At 36.6% G+C, this 16,787-nt stretch overlaps 1 protein-coding gene across 4 annotated transcripts in view; it reads right to left on the bottom strand.

Annotated features, from left to right (window-relative positions):
- LOC145538674 (uncharacterized) overlaps positions 1-16,787 on the bottom strand; it is a 736,734-nt gene that overhangs the window by 234,280 nt on the left and 485,667 nt on the right. For all 4 annotated transcript variants that reach the window (XR_014077166.1, XR_014077160.1, XR_014077169.1 and 1 more), the window contains one exon: positions 14,986-15,056. The gene's annotated coding sequence lies outside the window, so the exon portion shown is untranslated. The remainder of the gene's footprint in view (positions 1-14,985; positions 15,057-16,787) is intronic.

The raw sequence follows: 16,787 nt of genomic DNA, 5'->3' as shown, positions 1-16,787 counted from the left end.
CACTCAGGGCATGTAGGTACATAATAAGTATTATTTGAAATGTAAAGTATATGCAGATATGAAAAGATATATACAAATGATTTTACAAAATACAAACTTTTGAATGCACTCTTCCCTCAACTTAGAATGCATTTCCGTCCTTTATTCTCTGGCAAACTTTTAGTTGTCCTTCAAAACTCCACCAGAGCATTTTCTTCTCAGAGTAATGATCCTTTCCATAAGCAAAGTTCAACACTGAATTTATTTGTAGGAGTGATATAGTGTAGACATTAGGAGCAAATGCTCTAAAGTTAGACTCAGGTTTGGCATCCTAGTTCTGACACTTAAGGAGTTGTATAACTTTGGACGAGTTACTTAGCCCCTTGGAGTCTCTATTTCTTGCCTATAAAATAAAGATGATAGTAGTATCTAATCTATCTTATAACATTGTTGCAAAGATTAAGTTAATTTCTATAAAGTGTTAGAACAGTACCTGGGACACAGTAGGTATAATATAAATGTTAACTGGAGTTAATATTATTCAAAAATAGTTATTGTGTACCTACAAGATGCCACAGACTATGCTAAGCTTTGTTGAGAGGCAGAAGTGAAATAAATAGTTTTTTGCCTTGTAGTGAGGGAGACAGACCATAAATAAGTAAATAAAGATAATTTTGAATTTCAAAATTTTTATAAAAGACACAAACACAGGGATATAATAGAGAGTAGTAATATTAGTCATTGTCATCTACTTAAAGTAGGGTGATCAAGGAAGTGACCTTTAAGTGATGGGGGAGTATAAGTCTTCATTATTAGTAATGAATAATGGGAAGAGCTATGAGGGGATCTGAAGGAAGAGTGCTCCAGGCAGGAGGAACAGACAATGTGAAGATACCAAAATTAGAACAAATTTGTATCTGAGGACAGAAATGGAGGCAGGATCAATGGGAAAAAAGTAGAGAGGATGAGAAAGGTAGTAAGGGGAACAGAGGTTGGATCATGTAGACTTCATAAGCCATGGAAAGAAGTTTTGATTTTATGTGTAGCTAGGAACCACTACAGTAAGTTATAACCAGTAAAGGGCTATGATTCAATCAATGTTGTAGAAAGCTCACCCTGATTTCTCTTCCAGTCTTGCACGAAGGCAAGACTGGAAGCAGAGAGACTCACAAGGAGACTGATGGGGGGAAAAATGAAGTAGTAGTAGAAAAGGAGCGAAGTGAATGGATTTGGGATATACATTGAAATGGGGGTTTACAGGCTTGCTGACAGACTGGATGTGGAGGCTATGGGGATAAAAGGACTCTGAGATGACCACCGCGGTTTTTGGCTTGAGCAATTGGGTGAATGGTGGGGCCATTTACTGAGATGGGGACTTATTTCTCCTTTGGGACCCTGGTGGTATATTTAGTACGTGATTCTCTTTTTGAATTTTTCACACTGATTCACAGTAAATTATTATATAGTCTCATTATTTCATTTATGCCGTTAGTTTCTTGAGGACACTAAATTTGTATGCACATGTAGAGGTATTTTTGGTATCCAGTAGAGTGTCTCATACATGTGTAATCAATAAATTCTGGTTAAATTGAATAAAAAGAGCCTGAGAGAAATGCTGGACTGGATGAAGCACAAGCTGGAATCAAGATTGCTGGGAGAAATATCAATAACCTCAGATATGCAGATGACACCACACTTATGGCAGAAAGTGAAGAAGAGCTAAAGAGCCTCTTGATGAAACTGAAAGAGGAGAGTGAAAAAGGTGGCTTAAAACTCAACATTCAGAAAACTAAGATCATGACATCTGGTTCCATCACTTCATGGCAAATAGATGGGGAAACAGTGACAGACTTTATTTTTTTGGGCTCCCAAATCACTGCAGATGGTGACTGCAACCATGAAATTAAAAGACACTTGCTCCTTGGAAGAAAAGTTATGACCAACCTAGACAGCATATTAAAAAGCAGAGACATTACTTTGCCAACAAAGTCTATCTAGTCAAGGCTATGGTTTTTCCAGTAGTCATGTATGGATGTGAGACTTGGACTATAAAGAAAGCTGAGCGATGAAGAATTGATGCTTTTGAACTGTGGTGTTGGAGAAGACTCTTGAGAGTCCCTTGTACTGCAAGGAGATCCAACCAATCCGACCTAAAGGAGATCAGTCCTGAGTATTCATTGGAAGGACTGATGCTGAAGCTGAAGCTCCAATGCTTTGGCCACCTGATGCGAAGAATTGACTCATTGAAAAAGACCCTGATGCTGGGAAAGATTGAAGGTGGGAGGAGAAGGGGACGACAGAGGATGAGATGGTTGGATGGCATCACCGACTCAATGGACATGAGTTTGAGTAAACTCTGGGAGTTGGTGATGGACAGGGAGGCCTGGTGTGCTGCAGTCCATGGGGTCGCAAAGAGTTGGACACGACTGAGCGACTCAACTGAACTGAACTAAGGAAATTTGGTGTTGGAAGAAGTTATTTGTGACAGTGGAAAGGATCAAATGGCACTTGAGATGAGACCTTGAAGCATAGTTGAGAGTAGCTATCTAACAACGAGGAAGAAGTAGAGAAAACAATGTATGCAAAAGTGGGAAACAGGGAAAGGCAGAGAGCGGTCAGTGCATAATCCTGTTTGGCTGGAGCATCTATGTGTGCGCTTAGTGGCTCAGTTGTGTCTGACTCTCTGCGATCCTTTGGACTGTATAGCCCACCAGGCTTCTCTGTCCATGGTATTTTTCAGGCAAAAATACTGGGGGGGATTGCTATTTCCTTCTCCAGGGGATCTTCCTGACCCAGGGATTGAACCTGTGTCTCCTGTATCTCCTGGATTGGAGGAGGATTCTTTACCCACTGAGCCATCAGGAAAGCCTCCTGGCTGGAGCATAGAGTGTGTGAAAGAGAACGCTGGTAGGTAAAGTTGTGGAGGAGGCTGAATCTAGTTCAGGGAAAACTTGCAAAGCCAGGCCAAGAAATCTGAGCTTCCTCTCATAGGCACTGGGGGGTGGGTGAGATGTGGAAAGTTTCTGAGGACAGAGCCTTGAAAACTGTCAGAATTGTGCATTTGGACGTTAAATCAGGAATAGCATGCAAAAGGACTCCCACTTTCTCTGGTTGCAGTATCTTTCTTTGAAAGTAGTTCCTATGGTCATGATGATAGCCATGACTTTCTTAACCTTTCATCTGTATTATTTCATCTTTCATTGGGTTGACTGATGGAGAAACTACATCTCTTTTCACTATAGGCTTTAGTTTGATTATCACACCATATCAAATTATGTTTCTGTGCTTTTTTCTTATGCCATTGTTTTTGCACACATATCTCAAGATTTGCCTTTCTCTTTCTTCCCCTATATCCCCCATCATTTTCACAAGAGAGGTCTCAGGTTTCTTATCTGAGTCACCTGGCCAAGGGGTGGGTGACCAGTTCAAGTTCTGCTGAGCACAGTGCCACACACTGGCCATCCTGCATCTGATCATCACATAGCCCAGGACACTGAAAGTCACATCAGTCATTTCATAATCTCAGTTCTGCTCTTTGGAAAACCATTTTTTCATCTCTAGCATGAAAACGTGCTGTTATAAAGCTTTCCTTCTACCACAGAGATCCCTCTCTCTCTCTTCCAAGTAGCTTCCTGATTCTTTCTTTCAAAGGTATTTCCCTTCTTGTCACAGTTGTACTAGCATTCAAAGCAGATCCATCCAAGCAGAAAGTCCCTTTTCATCACTTTTATACCCTTGACTTCTTCCAAACTCACTCCATGTGGTTCACACATATACAACCAACAGATGTAGAGCTTGGGACTGTCAGATTGAACCAAAAGACCAAAAGAATCATTCTGACTATACAGTTACAGGGGGAAAAAAATCACTTCTCAACTACAATTAAACTATTCATCTTTTTTCTTTTGGGGGTCCTAGACGATATCATTCTCACTGTTGTTACGAGTTTCACATAAGTGAAGAATTAAAGTTGTTTTGAAAAATCCCTTAACCACCAATTGAATGTTACAAATGCATTGATGTTTTAAGCTTCAAAATAAAAGTCTACTGACATGCCATTAAAATAATAACTTTCAAGTACTTTCCCTTTATTTAAGAAATATTGTTTTCTATGTATTTATTCAATAAGATACAGAAAGGCCAAAGAATAATGTAAAAATAAATATCATTCTTTTTCTATGCATGTGCATTAATTTTTATAAAAATAAGATTATATAGTACAGACTATTTTGTGATATGCTTTTTCACTTAATGCTATATTGTGAGCATAATGGATACTATGTTTTTATTAGGCTGTAAAATATTTTGCTGTCATAAAGCTGTGTCATAATTTAATTAATTCCATTTTATGGGACATTTAGATTGCCCTCCTTTTGCTATTGAAGGCAAAAATATCCATGCAATTAAATCTTTGAATATATGTATGAAACATTTCAATGATAAATTTTAGAAAGCTGAGTCAAAGGGTATTGGAAGTATTATGATCTTTGATATTTTTGATATGTTTTTAGTTTAAGACAATAAACTGAGAGGAAATTGCATCCCTAATTCACAAGTTGAGCTTAGAAGTAGCCCGGAATTGTCATGCACACACATGTAAAAGCTTGCTCTACTGTCATCTTTAGAATACTCCAGTTTGTAAATAGAAGAAATTACATTGTAGATTTGTTTATGAAAACTTCAAAGAGTAAAAAGCCTATTTGCTGGTTACTCCTTACAAGTATAACTGGTGGAAATTACTAATAATTAGGTATCATATGCAGAAATTCCTTCCTTAGTGCAGGAACTGTATTTCTGCTTAAGAGGTTTTTGAGATCAGATAGAACTGAAACTGAGAAGTAAACAAGCAGACTTTTAACAAGATAGTGTGTTCATTTTTTTCTTTGGTTTGTTTATATTTTTATTTTTTTAAACTCAGGACAATGGTTGACTACAGAAACTGTATCTGCCTATTGTCTCAGTATAAGTTCAGGAACCTTTCTGGAATGTTTTGATGCCTTCTGGCCCAAAGAAGTTATTAGCAGCCCCACATGGAATACATAACAGTGAATATACTTCATGAAACTTATCCCTCAATTATCCTTTCTTGATTTATTTACTTAGCATGGTTTTCCACTTCTTAACATCTGACCACACTTGCCTTTCCAGGCTCATCTGCCACTCCTTCCTTCCCCACAACCTCCTGTATTCAGGTCACTCCAGACAGCTTGCCATCCCTGGAAGACTGGCGCTCTTCCATATCTCCTCACCTTGATTAATGCTATCCCCAAGGTCTTGAATGCTTGTCCTCCTTTCATCATGGAAACAAAGATGGAACCTAAAAATTTCACTTCTGTAAAACCTTCCCAGCTCCCTGCACTAGAATTATGGTTCTTTTATATTCATTGCTTCCTACTCTGTTTTCCCACAGCATTTGGTTAAAATTGTTTTGTTTGGATTTATGCTGAGTTCTATATATTTCTCTGTCTCAGACTATACTGTATAAAAGCCTCAGTACAGGCTTCATTTCCTATAATTATTTCTATATTTCCTGTATTCAGCTTTTATTCTTTAAATGCTGACACGTGGTGCTTAATAAATGTTTGCAATGTGAATGGGATAAATTCCCATAAATTATATATTTCTGTTCTCAGTATTCCATTTTAAGTGTCCTGAGTTATTTTGGATGCATATGGTACATCACAAACTGTAAGTTGACCTTTGCTTAGATCAACAACCGCATTCATTCATTTCTGCTGCCTCTTGAGTAACTTTCATTCCCAAATGGTTAACATTAATACTCTATGGCATTCCATAAAATCAGTGAGATATTCCATAAAAAGGTTTTGATTATTAAGAAAAATGGTAATTCCCTTGCCTAAGGCTTACAGTAAAATTCAAGACAAGAGAATCATTAAAATCAGTCACTGTATGACATAATGAGGGCAAACCTGTCAACCTTTGGTTGTGTATAAGACCCTACGTCATTAAACCCTGATATTTACCTTACTTATTATTCTTGCATTGTTTAGAGGTACCCTTCTCAAGCTGTTCTGATAATAATGCTTGACTGTGTTGATGGCTTAACTTGCATCACATCATGTGTTCCTTACAGCAATCCCAAAAATCTGTTTTCAAGATAAAAAAACTCTGAGGCTTAGAGAGGGAAAGTAACTTGTCCCAAGTCATATACTAACATATGGTGGAGCTGATATTCCTGATAAATGATCATGTAGATTTTGAGTTGTCACTTCCAGTGACAGGTAAATCATTATGTCATTGAAAACAACTTTTTGAGGGTTAGGGCTTGAAAAAATATTGAACCGAAGTATGTAGCCTTCAGCTCTTGGTCACAGTTCTGTATTCTAAATAGACATGTGGGAAGGTCTAATTCTTCCTTCTTATGATAGCCCTATTAATAAAGGCAGTTGCTGTTTTCTCAATTATGTTTTTAGACCCAATATCATCAGGTCTTTCAGGTGTTCCTCGTGTGACTTGGCCTTCCCAGATCTCCTATCCTCCTAGTTGCTCTCCTTTGGACAAGCTCCAGTTGTGTCAACCTTTGCCCCTCTTAAGACTCAACGAAGCCTAGAACTGAACACAATGCCCCGGATGTTTTCTAACTAGCACAAACTGCAGTGAAACTATCACCCCCTTAGTTCAGAATCTTTACTTCTATTAATGCAGTCTGAAATTGTGTTACATTTCTTGGCCACTAAGCACTTATTGGTTCACTTGTGTCAACTAAAACCCTAAGTGGTTTTTTTATGTGACTTATGAAATTTATGACCTTAGGAAATTTATGAACAGGAAAGCAGTTTATAGACTATAAACTACTACGCTAATATTATTTATTGATAATAACATAAATGGAAGATTTGACCTATGTTTAAAGTGAAAATGTTCACAGAATAAATTATAATTTGTGGATATTCTTACTGCCTTCTAAAAATCTCCATATCATTAAAAAAAACAAAAACAGGTTATACTAATCTGGCTGCAAATAGTAGAGGGAAATCTCTCATCCATAGACTCTAATATTTCTAAAACAATCCAGTACTCAACGTCAACCTAAAAATAAGGCAATACGATTTTTATTATACAGGGTGATCCGGAAAACTACTATGAGGTCAGAATGTTTATACTTAGAGTAGACTCTGTATTAAATACACATACGTAAATTATAGCATTTAATAGCTGCTTGAAGGAAAATAGCCATCCTATTTTCAGAAAAAAGAAAGTGCTCTGCCTCAAACTCGAGTCCACTATTCATTTCAGTTCAAAAACTTTTACTAAGCAGATACTATGTACATGGCATCATAGAGGTGCTTTGAAAGATGCAAATGCAGTGGGATTCCTGCCTTCAGTCTGGGAGAGGAGCCTAATACTTAGATACATACATAGATAGAAATACTTTTATCATGCAAAATCATTATTAATAAACTCACTTTCATATTTATGCAACATTCTATGGAATAATAATGATCATTTAGGGACAAGATTGGTTATCTTTAAGTTATCTGGAATTTTCAGTTAGTTTAAACTGGTAGGCTTCAAGTTTTTCATATAGCCAGTAATAGCATAGAGGTACCTCTACTGATACAGTTGTTCATTAATTCATCAAGCAAACATGTCAAATTCAGGAAACTCTAGTAACTGATGTATTTATGGGAAATGAGAACTAATAAGGCTATGCTGGAAGGCAGGGGCCAAATGCAACAAGCCTTGTATGTTCAAGTGGAGCATATGTTGTTTGTGTTTAACTGCTGTGCTTCTCCACACCCTCCCGGTAACTGAGCTCTCTCTGCCAGAAGAGGACCCTCTGCACGTGGCTTGAGAGGCAGAATGACCCAAGCTCCTTCATTCCTCACCCAGATACAAGGGTGGGCACATGACCTAGCCCTAGGCAATAAGAGGACACTTTCCCTCAGGCCACAGTGATTAGTACAGGGCAGGCTGGTGACCCAAGCCAGGCTAATCAGGGTGCTGTCCTGGGCTTTTCTGTTAGAGCAATTGAAGAACAATTCTTTCGGGAGGGGTAGCTAGAATGTCCACAATAGAAGGGAGGTTTGGGGACAGGGAGGCTTTCAGTACATCTTGATGCCAACTGAAGACAGTCTGAGGAAAAACCAAGACAGAGATTCCCTGATGGCAGCACTTGCCACTGAATTAAGCCAGGTCCATGTCAGCTAATAAATACCATTTATTGTTTAGTTAGTTTGAATTGGGGTTTGTTGTTTCTAACTAAAAAACTTATCATAAGGAATTTGATATCAGTCAAAAAAACAACCCAATCAAAAAATGGGTGCAGGACCTAAATAGACATTTCTCCAAAGAAAGTATACAGATGGCCAACAAATACATGAAAAGATGCTCAACATCTCTAATTAATAGAGAAATGCAAACCAAAACTATCAATACAATGAGATATCACTTCACACCAGTCAGAATGGTCATCATCACAAAATCTACAAACAGTAAATGCTGGAGAGGGTGTGGAGAAAAGGGAGCCCTCTTGCACTGTTAGTGGAAATGTAAGTTGATACAATCAGTATGGAGATTCCTTAAAAAAATAGAACTACCATGTGATCCAGCAATCCTGCTACTGGGTGTATATCCAGGGAAAAACATAATTCAAAAAGACACAAGCACTCCAGTGTTCACTGTAGCACTATTTACAATAGCCAGGACATGGCAGCAACCTAAACATCCATCAACAGAGGAATGGACAAAGAAGATGTGGTATATATGTGCAATAGAATATTCAGTTCAGTTCAGTCACTCAGTCATATCCGACTCTTTGCAACTCACTCGTAAAAAAGGAACAAAATTGGATCATTTGTAGAAATGTGTCTGGACTTAGAGACTGTCGTATAGACTGAAGTCAAAAAGAAAAACAAACACTGTATATTAATGCATATATGTGGAATCTGAAGCAATTGGTATAGACAATAGCAATGTATTGTAAATAATTACAAAGCAGAAATAGAAACATAGAAGTAGACAACAAATATGGATATCAAGAAAGAAGGAAGGGGGGTGGGATGAATTGGGAGATTTTTATTGACATGTATACACTATTGATACCATGTATAAAATACGTAGCTAGTGAGAACCTACTCTATAGCAGAGGGAACTCTACTCAATGCTCTGTGGTAACCTAAATGGGAAGGAAATCCCAAAAGAGGGGACATATGTATATAACTGTTTCACTTTACAGTAGAAATTAACACAATGTAAAGCAACTATATTCCAATAAAATTTTTTTAAAAATTTGATATTATGACATTCATATCAAAGTCTAAGTATTATATATGTACATTTGATATTTGTGTATATGTATGTATATATACATACATGCCTATGCATACATACCCTCCCTCCCCCCAACCCACTGCATGTTATACAGGCTACAATATTGTACTCAGTTCACAATTTAAACTTTATGCAATTTCAACCTCATCTTTAGCAAAGTTTGTCTCTAAATGGCAACCCACTCCAGTATTCTTGCCTGGAGAATCCCATGGGCAGAGGAGTTGGGCAGGCTACAGTTCATGGGGTCACAGAGTCGGACATGACTTGGTAACTAAACTACTACTACTATATTCTGTATGTAAAATAGATTTTTATCAGTATTCTTACTGATGAAGATGCTTTGAGAATAAATGAGCTAAAATTAACTGACACAGGGGATTTTTAATAGATGCTGAGTGATCATTTAACATATACTGGTGACCTGAGAAAGTAGGCTTATGAGGCCTCCACACATCCATGCCTTAATTGTGGCAAGCTCCAGTGCTTCTTTAGCTTCTAATTTTGGATGACTATCCAAATTCTGAAATTTACTATCCAGCTCTCTATTCACTAAAATAGAGAACACTGCAATCTTAAACCTCGCTTCAAAATTATTCTTCACAAAATTTTATGATGTATCAAAATAAGTTATGTCTGAAGTAAATTTTCTAATTTTAGGACCACTTTAGAAACCACTCTAATGTAGAATAATTTCCAGTACACTTACTGGTAAAGACATATTCCAAAAGAAGGAAGTAATTTGCAAGTTGTTTTTTTTTTCCTGACTGAACGAGCCTCTAAAAACAAATACTCATCTATAATGCATGGAGTTTATTTTAAAGCAAAAATTGTGTCACATTTTGCCATGACTAAATAATTATATTTTCTACTTTCTTCTTCCTCCTCTCCAGATCTAGTAATATTTGAATTGATCCACATAAAAATTACATTGAAGTTTTTCAACAATTTAATAAACTATAGTAATGGTGTTAATATTGTAGATGGTCTACACATACAAACTAATCTACCTTAGTAGATTTGATGAGTTAAATTAGTCCAATTTCTTATTTTAAAAAAGTTAACAACCAATATCATTTTTTGACTGATTGATCAAACTGAGCTTTGCATATAGTACCCAGAACAGGCCTGAAGCATCAGAAAAGATACAAGCTTTGCCATGACCTGTACTAAAACTTAATTACTCAAAGTAGCTAGAGGCCTGGTTAGGCCTAATACATGCAAAGTTGAATGTTAGTCCTGTGAAGATATTTGATCCCTACAGCAAACAGGCACCAATATTCAAAGGTTTGCTTTCTTTCAGTACTTTAACAAACCAGGCTATACAAACTCGATGTAGGATTGGGTCAAAACAAACTCAGTTTAGGAGGTTTGTTAATTCTTTGTCTATATAATACAGTAACAAGCCCAAGGTATTAAGAAGAGGTGGCAGGAATACACAGGAGAACTGTACAAAAAAGATCTTAATGACCCGGATAACCATGATGGTGTGATCACTTACCCAGAGCAAGAGATCCTAGAGTGAAGTCAAGTGGGCCTTTGGAAGCATTACTATGAACAAGGCTAGTGGAGGTGATGGAATTAAAGCTGAACTATTTCAAATCCTAAAAGATGATGCTGTTAAAGTGCTGCACTCAATATGCCAGCAAATGTGGAAATCTCAGCAGTGGTCACAGGACTGGAAAAGGTCAGTTTTCATTCCAATCCCAAAGAAGGACAATGACACAGAATTTTCAAACTACTGTACAATTGTGCTCATTTCACATGCTAGCAAGGTAATGCTCAAAATCCTTCGTGCTAGTCTTCAACAGTATGTGAAGCAGGAACTTTCAGATGTACAAGCTGGATTTAGAAAAGGCAGAGGAACCAGAGATCAAATTGCTAACATCTGTTGTATCATAGAAAAAGCAATAGAATTCCAGAAAAACATCTACTGACTACACTAAACATCATTGACTACACTAAAGCCTTTTACTGTGTGGATCAAAACAAGCTGGAAAATTCTTAAAGAGAAGAAAATTTACCAGACCACCTTACCTCCTCCTGAGAAACCTGTGTGCAAGTCAAGAAGCAATAGAACCAGACATGAAACAACAGACTGGTTCAAAACTGGGAAAGGAGTACATCAAGGTTGTATATTGTCACCCTGCTTATTTAACTTATATGCAGAGTACATCATGAGAAATGCCAGGCTGGATGAAGCTCAAGCTGGAATCAACATTGCCAGGAGAAACTCAATAACCTCAGATAATGCAGATGACACCACCCTAATGGCAGAAAACAAAGAGAAACTAAAGAGCCTCTTGATGAAGGTGAAAGAGGAGAGTGAAAAACCTGGCTTAAAAGTCAACATTCAAAAAACTAAGATCATGGCATCCAGTCTCATCACTTCATGGCAAATAGATGGGGAAATAATGGGAACAGTGAGAGACTTCATTTTCTTGGGCTCCAAAATCACTGCAGACAGTGGTTTCAGCCATGAAATTAAAAGACCCTTGCTCCTTGGAAGGAAAGCTATGACAAACCTAGATAGCTTATTAAAAAGGAGCGATATCACTTTGTTGACAAAGGTCTGTATAGTCTAACCTATGGTTTTTCCACTAGTCATGTACAGATGTGAGAGTTGGACCATAAAGAAGGCTGAGTGCTGAAGAATTGATGCTTTTGAACTGTGGTGCTAGAGAAGACTCTTGAGAGTCCCTTGGACAGCAAGGAGATCAAACCAGTCAGTCCTAAAGGAAATCATCCCTGAATATTCATTTGGAGGACTGATGCTGAAGCTGAAGCTCCAATACTTTGGCCACCTGATGAGAAGAGCTGACTCACTGGAAAAGACTCTGATGCTGGGAGAGATTGAGGGCAGAAGGAGAAGGGGATGAGGTGGTTGGATGTCATCATCAACTCCATGGACATGAGTTTGAGCAAACTCCGGGAGATAGTGAAGGACAGGGAAGCCTGGTGTGCTACAGTCCATGGGGTCACAAAGAGTCGGACATAACTGAACGACTGAACAACAACAATATAATACACTTTCAAATGTTAAATATTCAACAAGTGCAGTTTTTTTTGTAATGCCAAATGTCTGTCTCTGTGTATGTGTTTTCATACACACAACTAATAAAATCAGAACTAAGAGACAACTAGAAATCATCTTTAATACCTAAACTACATCCCTGGCTATATATTAAAATTAGCTGAGAAACAAACAAAAAAACCTATGCCACCTCAAGAGATTCTGATTTATAGCCTGGGACAGGGTCCATATTTTTTTTTTTTTAAGTTTCACAGGTTATTCTAATATGTAGCTGATTTTGAGAATGACTTGTCTAAACTTTCTAATCTTTAAGGTACTGTTTACGGAGAAAGTGCTATTTAGCATATCAGGGGTTGAATGCTCAAAAGCCACCAAGGCATCACATAGGTAAAGCAATATGGCTGGAAGGCGAGAGGAGCTGGTGGGGACTACGGCAAACCAGGAGAGACTCAACTAAAGGTGACATTCACTGCTTAGCTCCTGCCACTTGTCATGTAGGAATACAGGCAGTACTTTCAGATCTTTTGTTCTTCTTTAAAAAGAAAGAAATTCTAGATATTTTTATGGTAAAATTTCCCTTCTTTTAAAGCAGCCAACCGTGTCTGGGTGCCACCAGTTTTCTGTCCTGGTTTAATTCTCTTTTGCCATGTAAATATATTCCTGTTATATGGTTATGGATGGTTTCAAAATTTGTTCCTGTTTTAGCTGCATTTTAATTAAATAATAAATTATTCATTTATCTTTCTACCAAGTATTTCTTCCTAACTAGATCAGGATTTCTTATTTGTTTAATTTCTTTATTGAGGTATAATTGCCATGCAACATTATATTAGTTTCAGGTGTGCAATATAAAGTTCTGATATTTGTATATACTATGAAATGATCACAAGTCTAGTTAATATCCATCAACATATAGCTATAGAAATGGACCAAGGCTTTCTAGCTATGACTTTGCATAACAGAAGCATATGATGAATCTACTACTCTTTATATCTTATATAGTTAAAATAGAAGATTTGTTTATGATTCACTTTTCCCATGTTATTAGTGGCATAATTTTATCTCTTTCTATTTATATCTCTCCTCCTGTACCAGTAGAAAAGCTGATGTGTGATACTAGAATTCTTTCTTCAATTTCAACTGCAATACTTTGTTATAGACATCACTTAATATTTTTCATTTGTAGTTTTTCTTTTTCGGGACAATTAAATGTTATCTCTGGCCATTTGAATTTTATCAATAAAGTTTAGTTTTTTCCCTAAAGAATACACATTTTCTTATTCTACCATATCCAGTAACACCACCTGACTTTACTGTTGCTGATACATGCACCCATACACGAATCAAAGCAGCTTCTTTATCTTTCCTTAGAGATATAAAAATCTTATGTTATACCAATACCCATAAATATGTTACACAAATACCAATAAACTTATGTTTACATAAGGTGGATGCAGTACTTTGAATCATCCCTGTAAGAGCACTGAGGTTCTCATTTTCTACCGTAGCAGACAAACATGGAGCGGACAGGTTTGTGAGTGGACTTGCTGAGAAATTTCATATAAGCCATGAAGATAGGAACTGACACAAAAATTTCCTTCATGAATTATGCTTAGAAAGTCTATTCATAGTTTGAAGAGTTTTAGCATTTATTTGAGGCCTACAATTACTGTATAGAAGTTTGGGAAATTGTACTGACAGAAGGGCACAAAATGAACTGATAGATGAAGATGTGATTTATTTGCAAAAGATTCTGTCTTTTGAGTATGTCCTCAACTGAGTTGTGTATGTGATTAAAGTTTTTCTGTTTGAGATCAGTTAAGGTTTTGATCTGAATTAGAGTCTCTTGAAAAGAACAGAGTGATCTTTGAAGACCTGCTTGTGTGAATGCAGACTTAAACAAACCAATTAGAAAATGCCCAGATGCCCAGAGTAGATGATAATTGAATAATATTTAATTTAATAGTGGTAAAAACTATGAATAGTTATAAATGGATATAAATTCAACCAATTCATGATTGATTCATAAAGCTGACTTCTGTTGATAAAACAGGAGAACTAAATAAACTTCTCTGTGAAACTCCACCATTTGTGGAACCCACCATTTCACTCAGAGGAAGAAGGCCATAAGCTCCTTGAAATATGAACTTGTTAAAGGAAAACATTTTCCTCCTTTTGCTATGGCAGAAAAAAAAAATTATAGAACTTGAGGTTTTTCGATATGTTCATTTGTGTACATATAACATACATACATGTAGGCATGCATACACAACTGTTATTATATGAGTGAATATATAACGTACATATACCCATATGTGGCTTGCTTTCTTTCTCTTTCCTTTTCTATTTCCTTCCTCCCTTCATTCCTTTCTTCTTGGTAAAAAATAAATAAATGAACATTCAGTGCTGTAATGAAGTCAACTTTTGTGAGAAGAAAACATTTAATCAACAATTAGTATTTACTGAAGTTTTACCTAAAGGTATTATTTAAAAATATAACAGAGAATTTTATTTTTATTTTTACAGGAAAATAGGATCCAGGAAGTATAGGATATTTAAATATTTTATGATCCTCTCTAGCTGTTTTTCATAGACTCATAGAAAGCCAGACCTGCAAGAAACCTAATATAGCATATAGATTAAATTCCTCATTTTGTAGATGAGAAGACTGAAGCTCTTACCAGCTAAGGATCTTCCACAGGCAACTAGGATTTAAACTCAGACTTTCTGACTCCAAGTCAGTAGCTCAGCTCTGTGAAACAACCAATTTAAACAAAACAAAATGAGTCTACAATTCTCAGCATAAGGTTAATTAAAAAGAAAAAAAGATCCTCTTCGTTTGGTGAAAAAGTCAGCCAGAGTAGTAACATACAGTTAAAGAGATTATATTTTTGTTCATTTGTTTAAATTTTCAATCAGTAGTTCTAATGAGATATATATCATTTAACCCATAATTTCCACTATAATAAAGCAAAAGAGTCGTGCCCAACCCTTTGAGACTCTATGGACTGTACGTGCCAGGCTCCTCTGTCCATGGAATTTTCCAAGCCAGAATACTGGAGTGGGTAGCCTATCCCTTCTCCAGGGCATCTTCCCGACCCAGGAACTGAACAGGGGTCTCTTGCATTGCAGGTGGATTCTTTACCATCTGAACTACCAGTGAAGCCCAAAGAACTGTGGTTAGAACACATATTAGGCATTAGCAAATTTTAAGTTCTGATTCTACCCAGCACTTACTAACTGAGTAACCTTGGGAGATATAAAACTCTCTGAGCTTTAGTTTCCTTACTAGCAAATTGGGCATATTAGCATTTATCAGAGTGATCATCTGAGTATCAAGATGATGCACCCAAAGTGCCTAGCTCTGATGCTCAATAAGGTTCAACACTTCGCCCCTAAAATTTTAATAGCAATTGATAAAAAGGTGGTTGACGAACTTTCTGGGGTTATACTGAGATGACTGGTTGATATCTGAAATTACTTATAAGGTTGGACAACCATAAAAGAATACCATTTTATTTTTGTTTCACATAAGACATATGGTTTTAGGTCTACTGATCATTTGGTAGCTCTCTTGTACTCATTCTTGGCTTGTAGTTTCCAAGGTAAACTTCATGTTCCTTTCATTTCCCTAGTCTGACACATAAGGTGGTTATTAAGTGCTTGTTGAATGAATGTCATTGAACTTTTCACTAGGCATATGCTCAACGCATATATTCACACAGAGGAGCATGTGTGAGTATAAACTCAGGGACAGGCACTTGGCCCATTTTGTTCATAGCTGTACCCCCAGTGTTTATAGCAGTGCTTACCACATAGTGAGTGCTCAAAAAATATTTGTTGAATAAATTAATGAAAGTGTATGTGTATACCATCCCATTTTATACACTGCAGGAAGCAAGCTATTAATGGTTCCTGTTTTTTAAAAGTACTTGCTTATATAAATGCATCCAATGAAAGATTAAAAAACAACAGAATAATTGAAACAACTGTCTCTACTTCAACTGTTCAAGTATTCATATTTGTACACTGTTTTTAGCTACTACCATTAGGAGAGAAAAAGTGAGATCAATTTCTAAAACTAAACTAAAATTTAAAATTCTGTTCTTAAAGTCTTTCCATGAAGAAATGACACCACATGTCCTTACTATTATATCAAAAAGATGGTTCTGCATGTTTGTGACCTTTCTTAAGTTAATAAGCAGTAAGTTAGAAATGTTAGTCAAGTTTTGCTTGGTTTACATGTTTGTCTCCCCCTGTTCAACTGCAAGCTGAGATTAGGGACTGTGACTAGTTTATGTCTGTACCTTCATCACTTGACACTGTTTGATATATACTTATTGCTCAATAAATGCTTGAAGGAGGAAGAAAATTGTTTGTTTGAATGAAATTTACCTAAAGTACTAAAACCTCTATTAAAACACAGTTTTAATGTCTTTTTCAAAAAATTGTCCCATGCTCTCTAAAGTCAAGATCATTTTTC

This window comes from Giraffa tippelskirchi, chromosome 2 (genome assembly GCF_054371585.1).
Source record: "Giraffa tippelskirchi isolate mGirTip1 chromosome 2, T2T-mGirTip1v1.2.pri, whole genome shotgun sequence".
In the NCBI taxonomy this organism is placed as follows: domain Eukaryota; kingdom Metazoa; phylum Chordata; class Mammalia; order Artiodactyla; family Giraffidae; genus Giraffa; species Giraffa tippelskirchi.
This window is presented reverse-complemented; position numbering and strand designations above follow the sequence as displayed.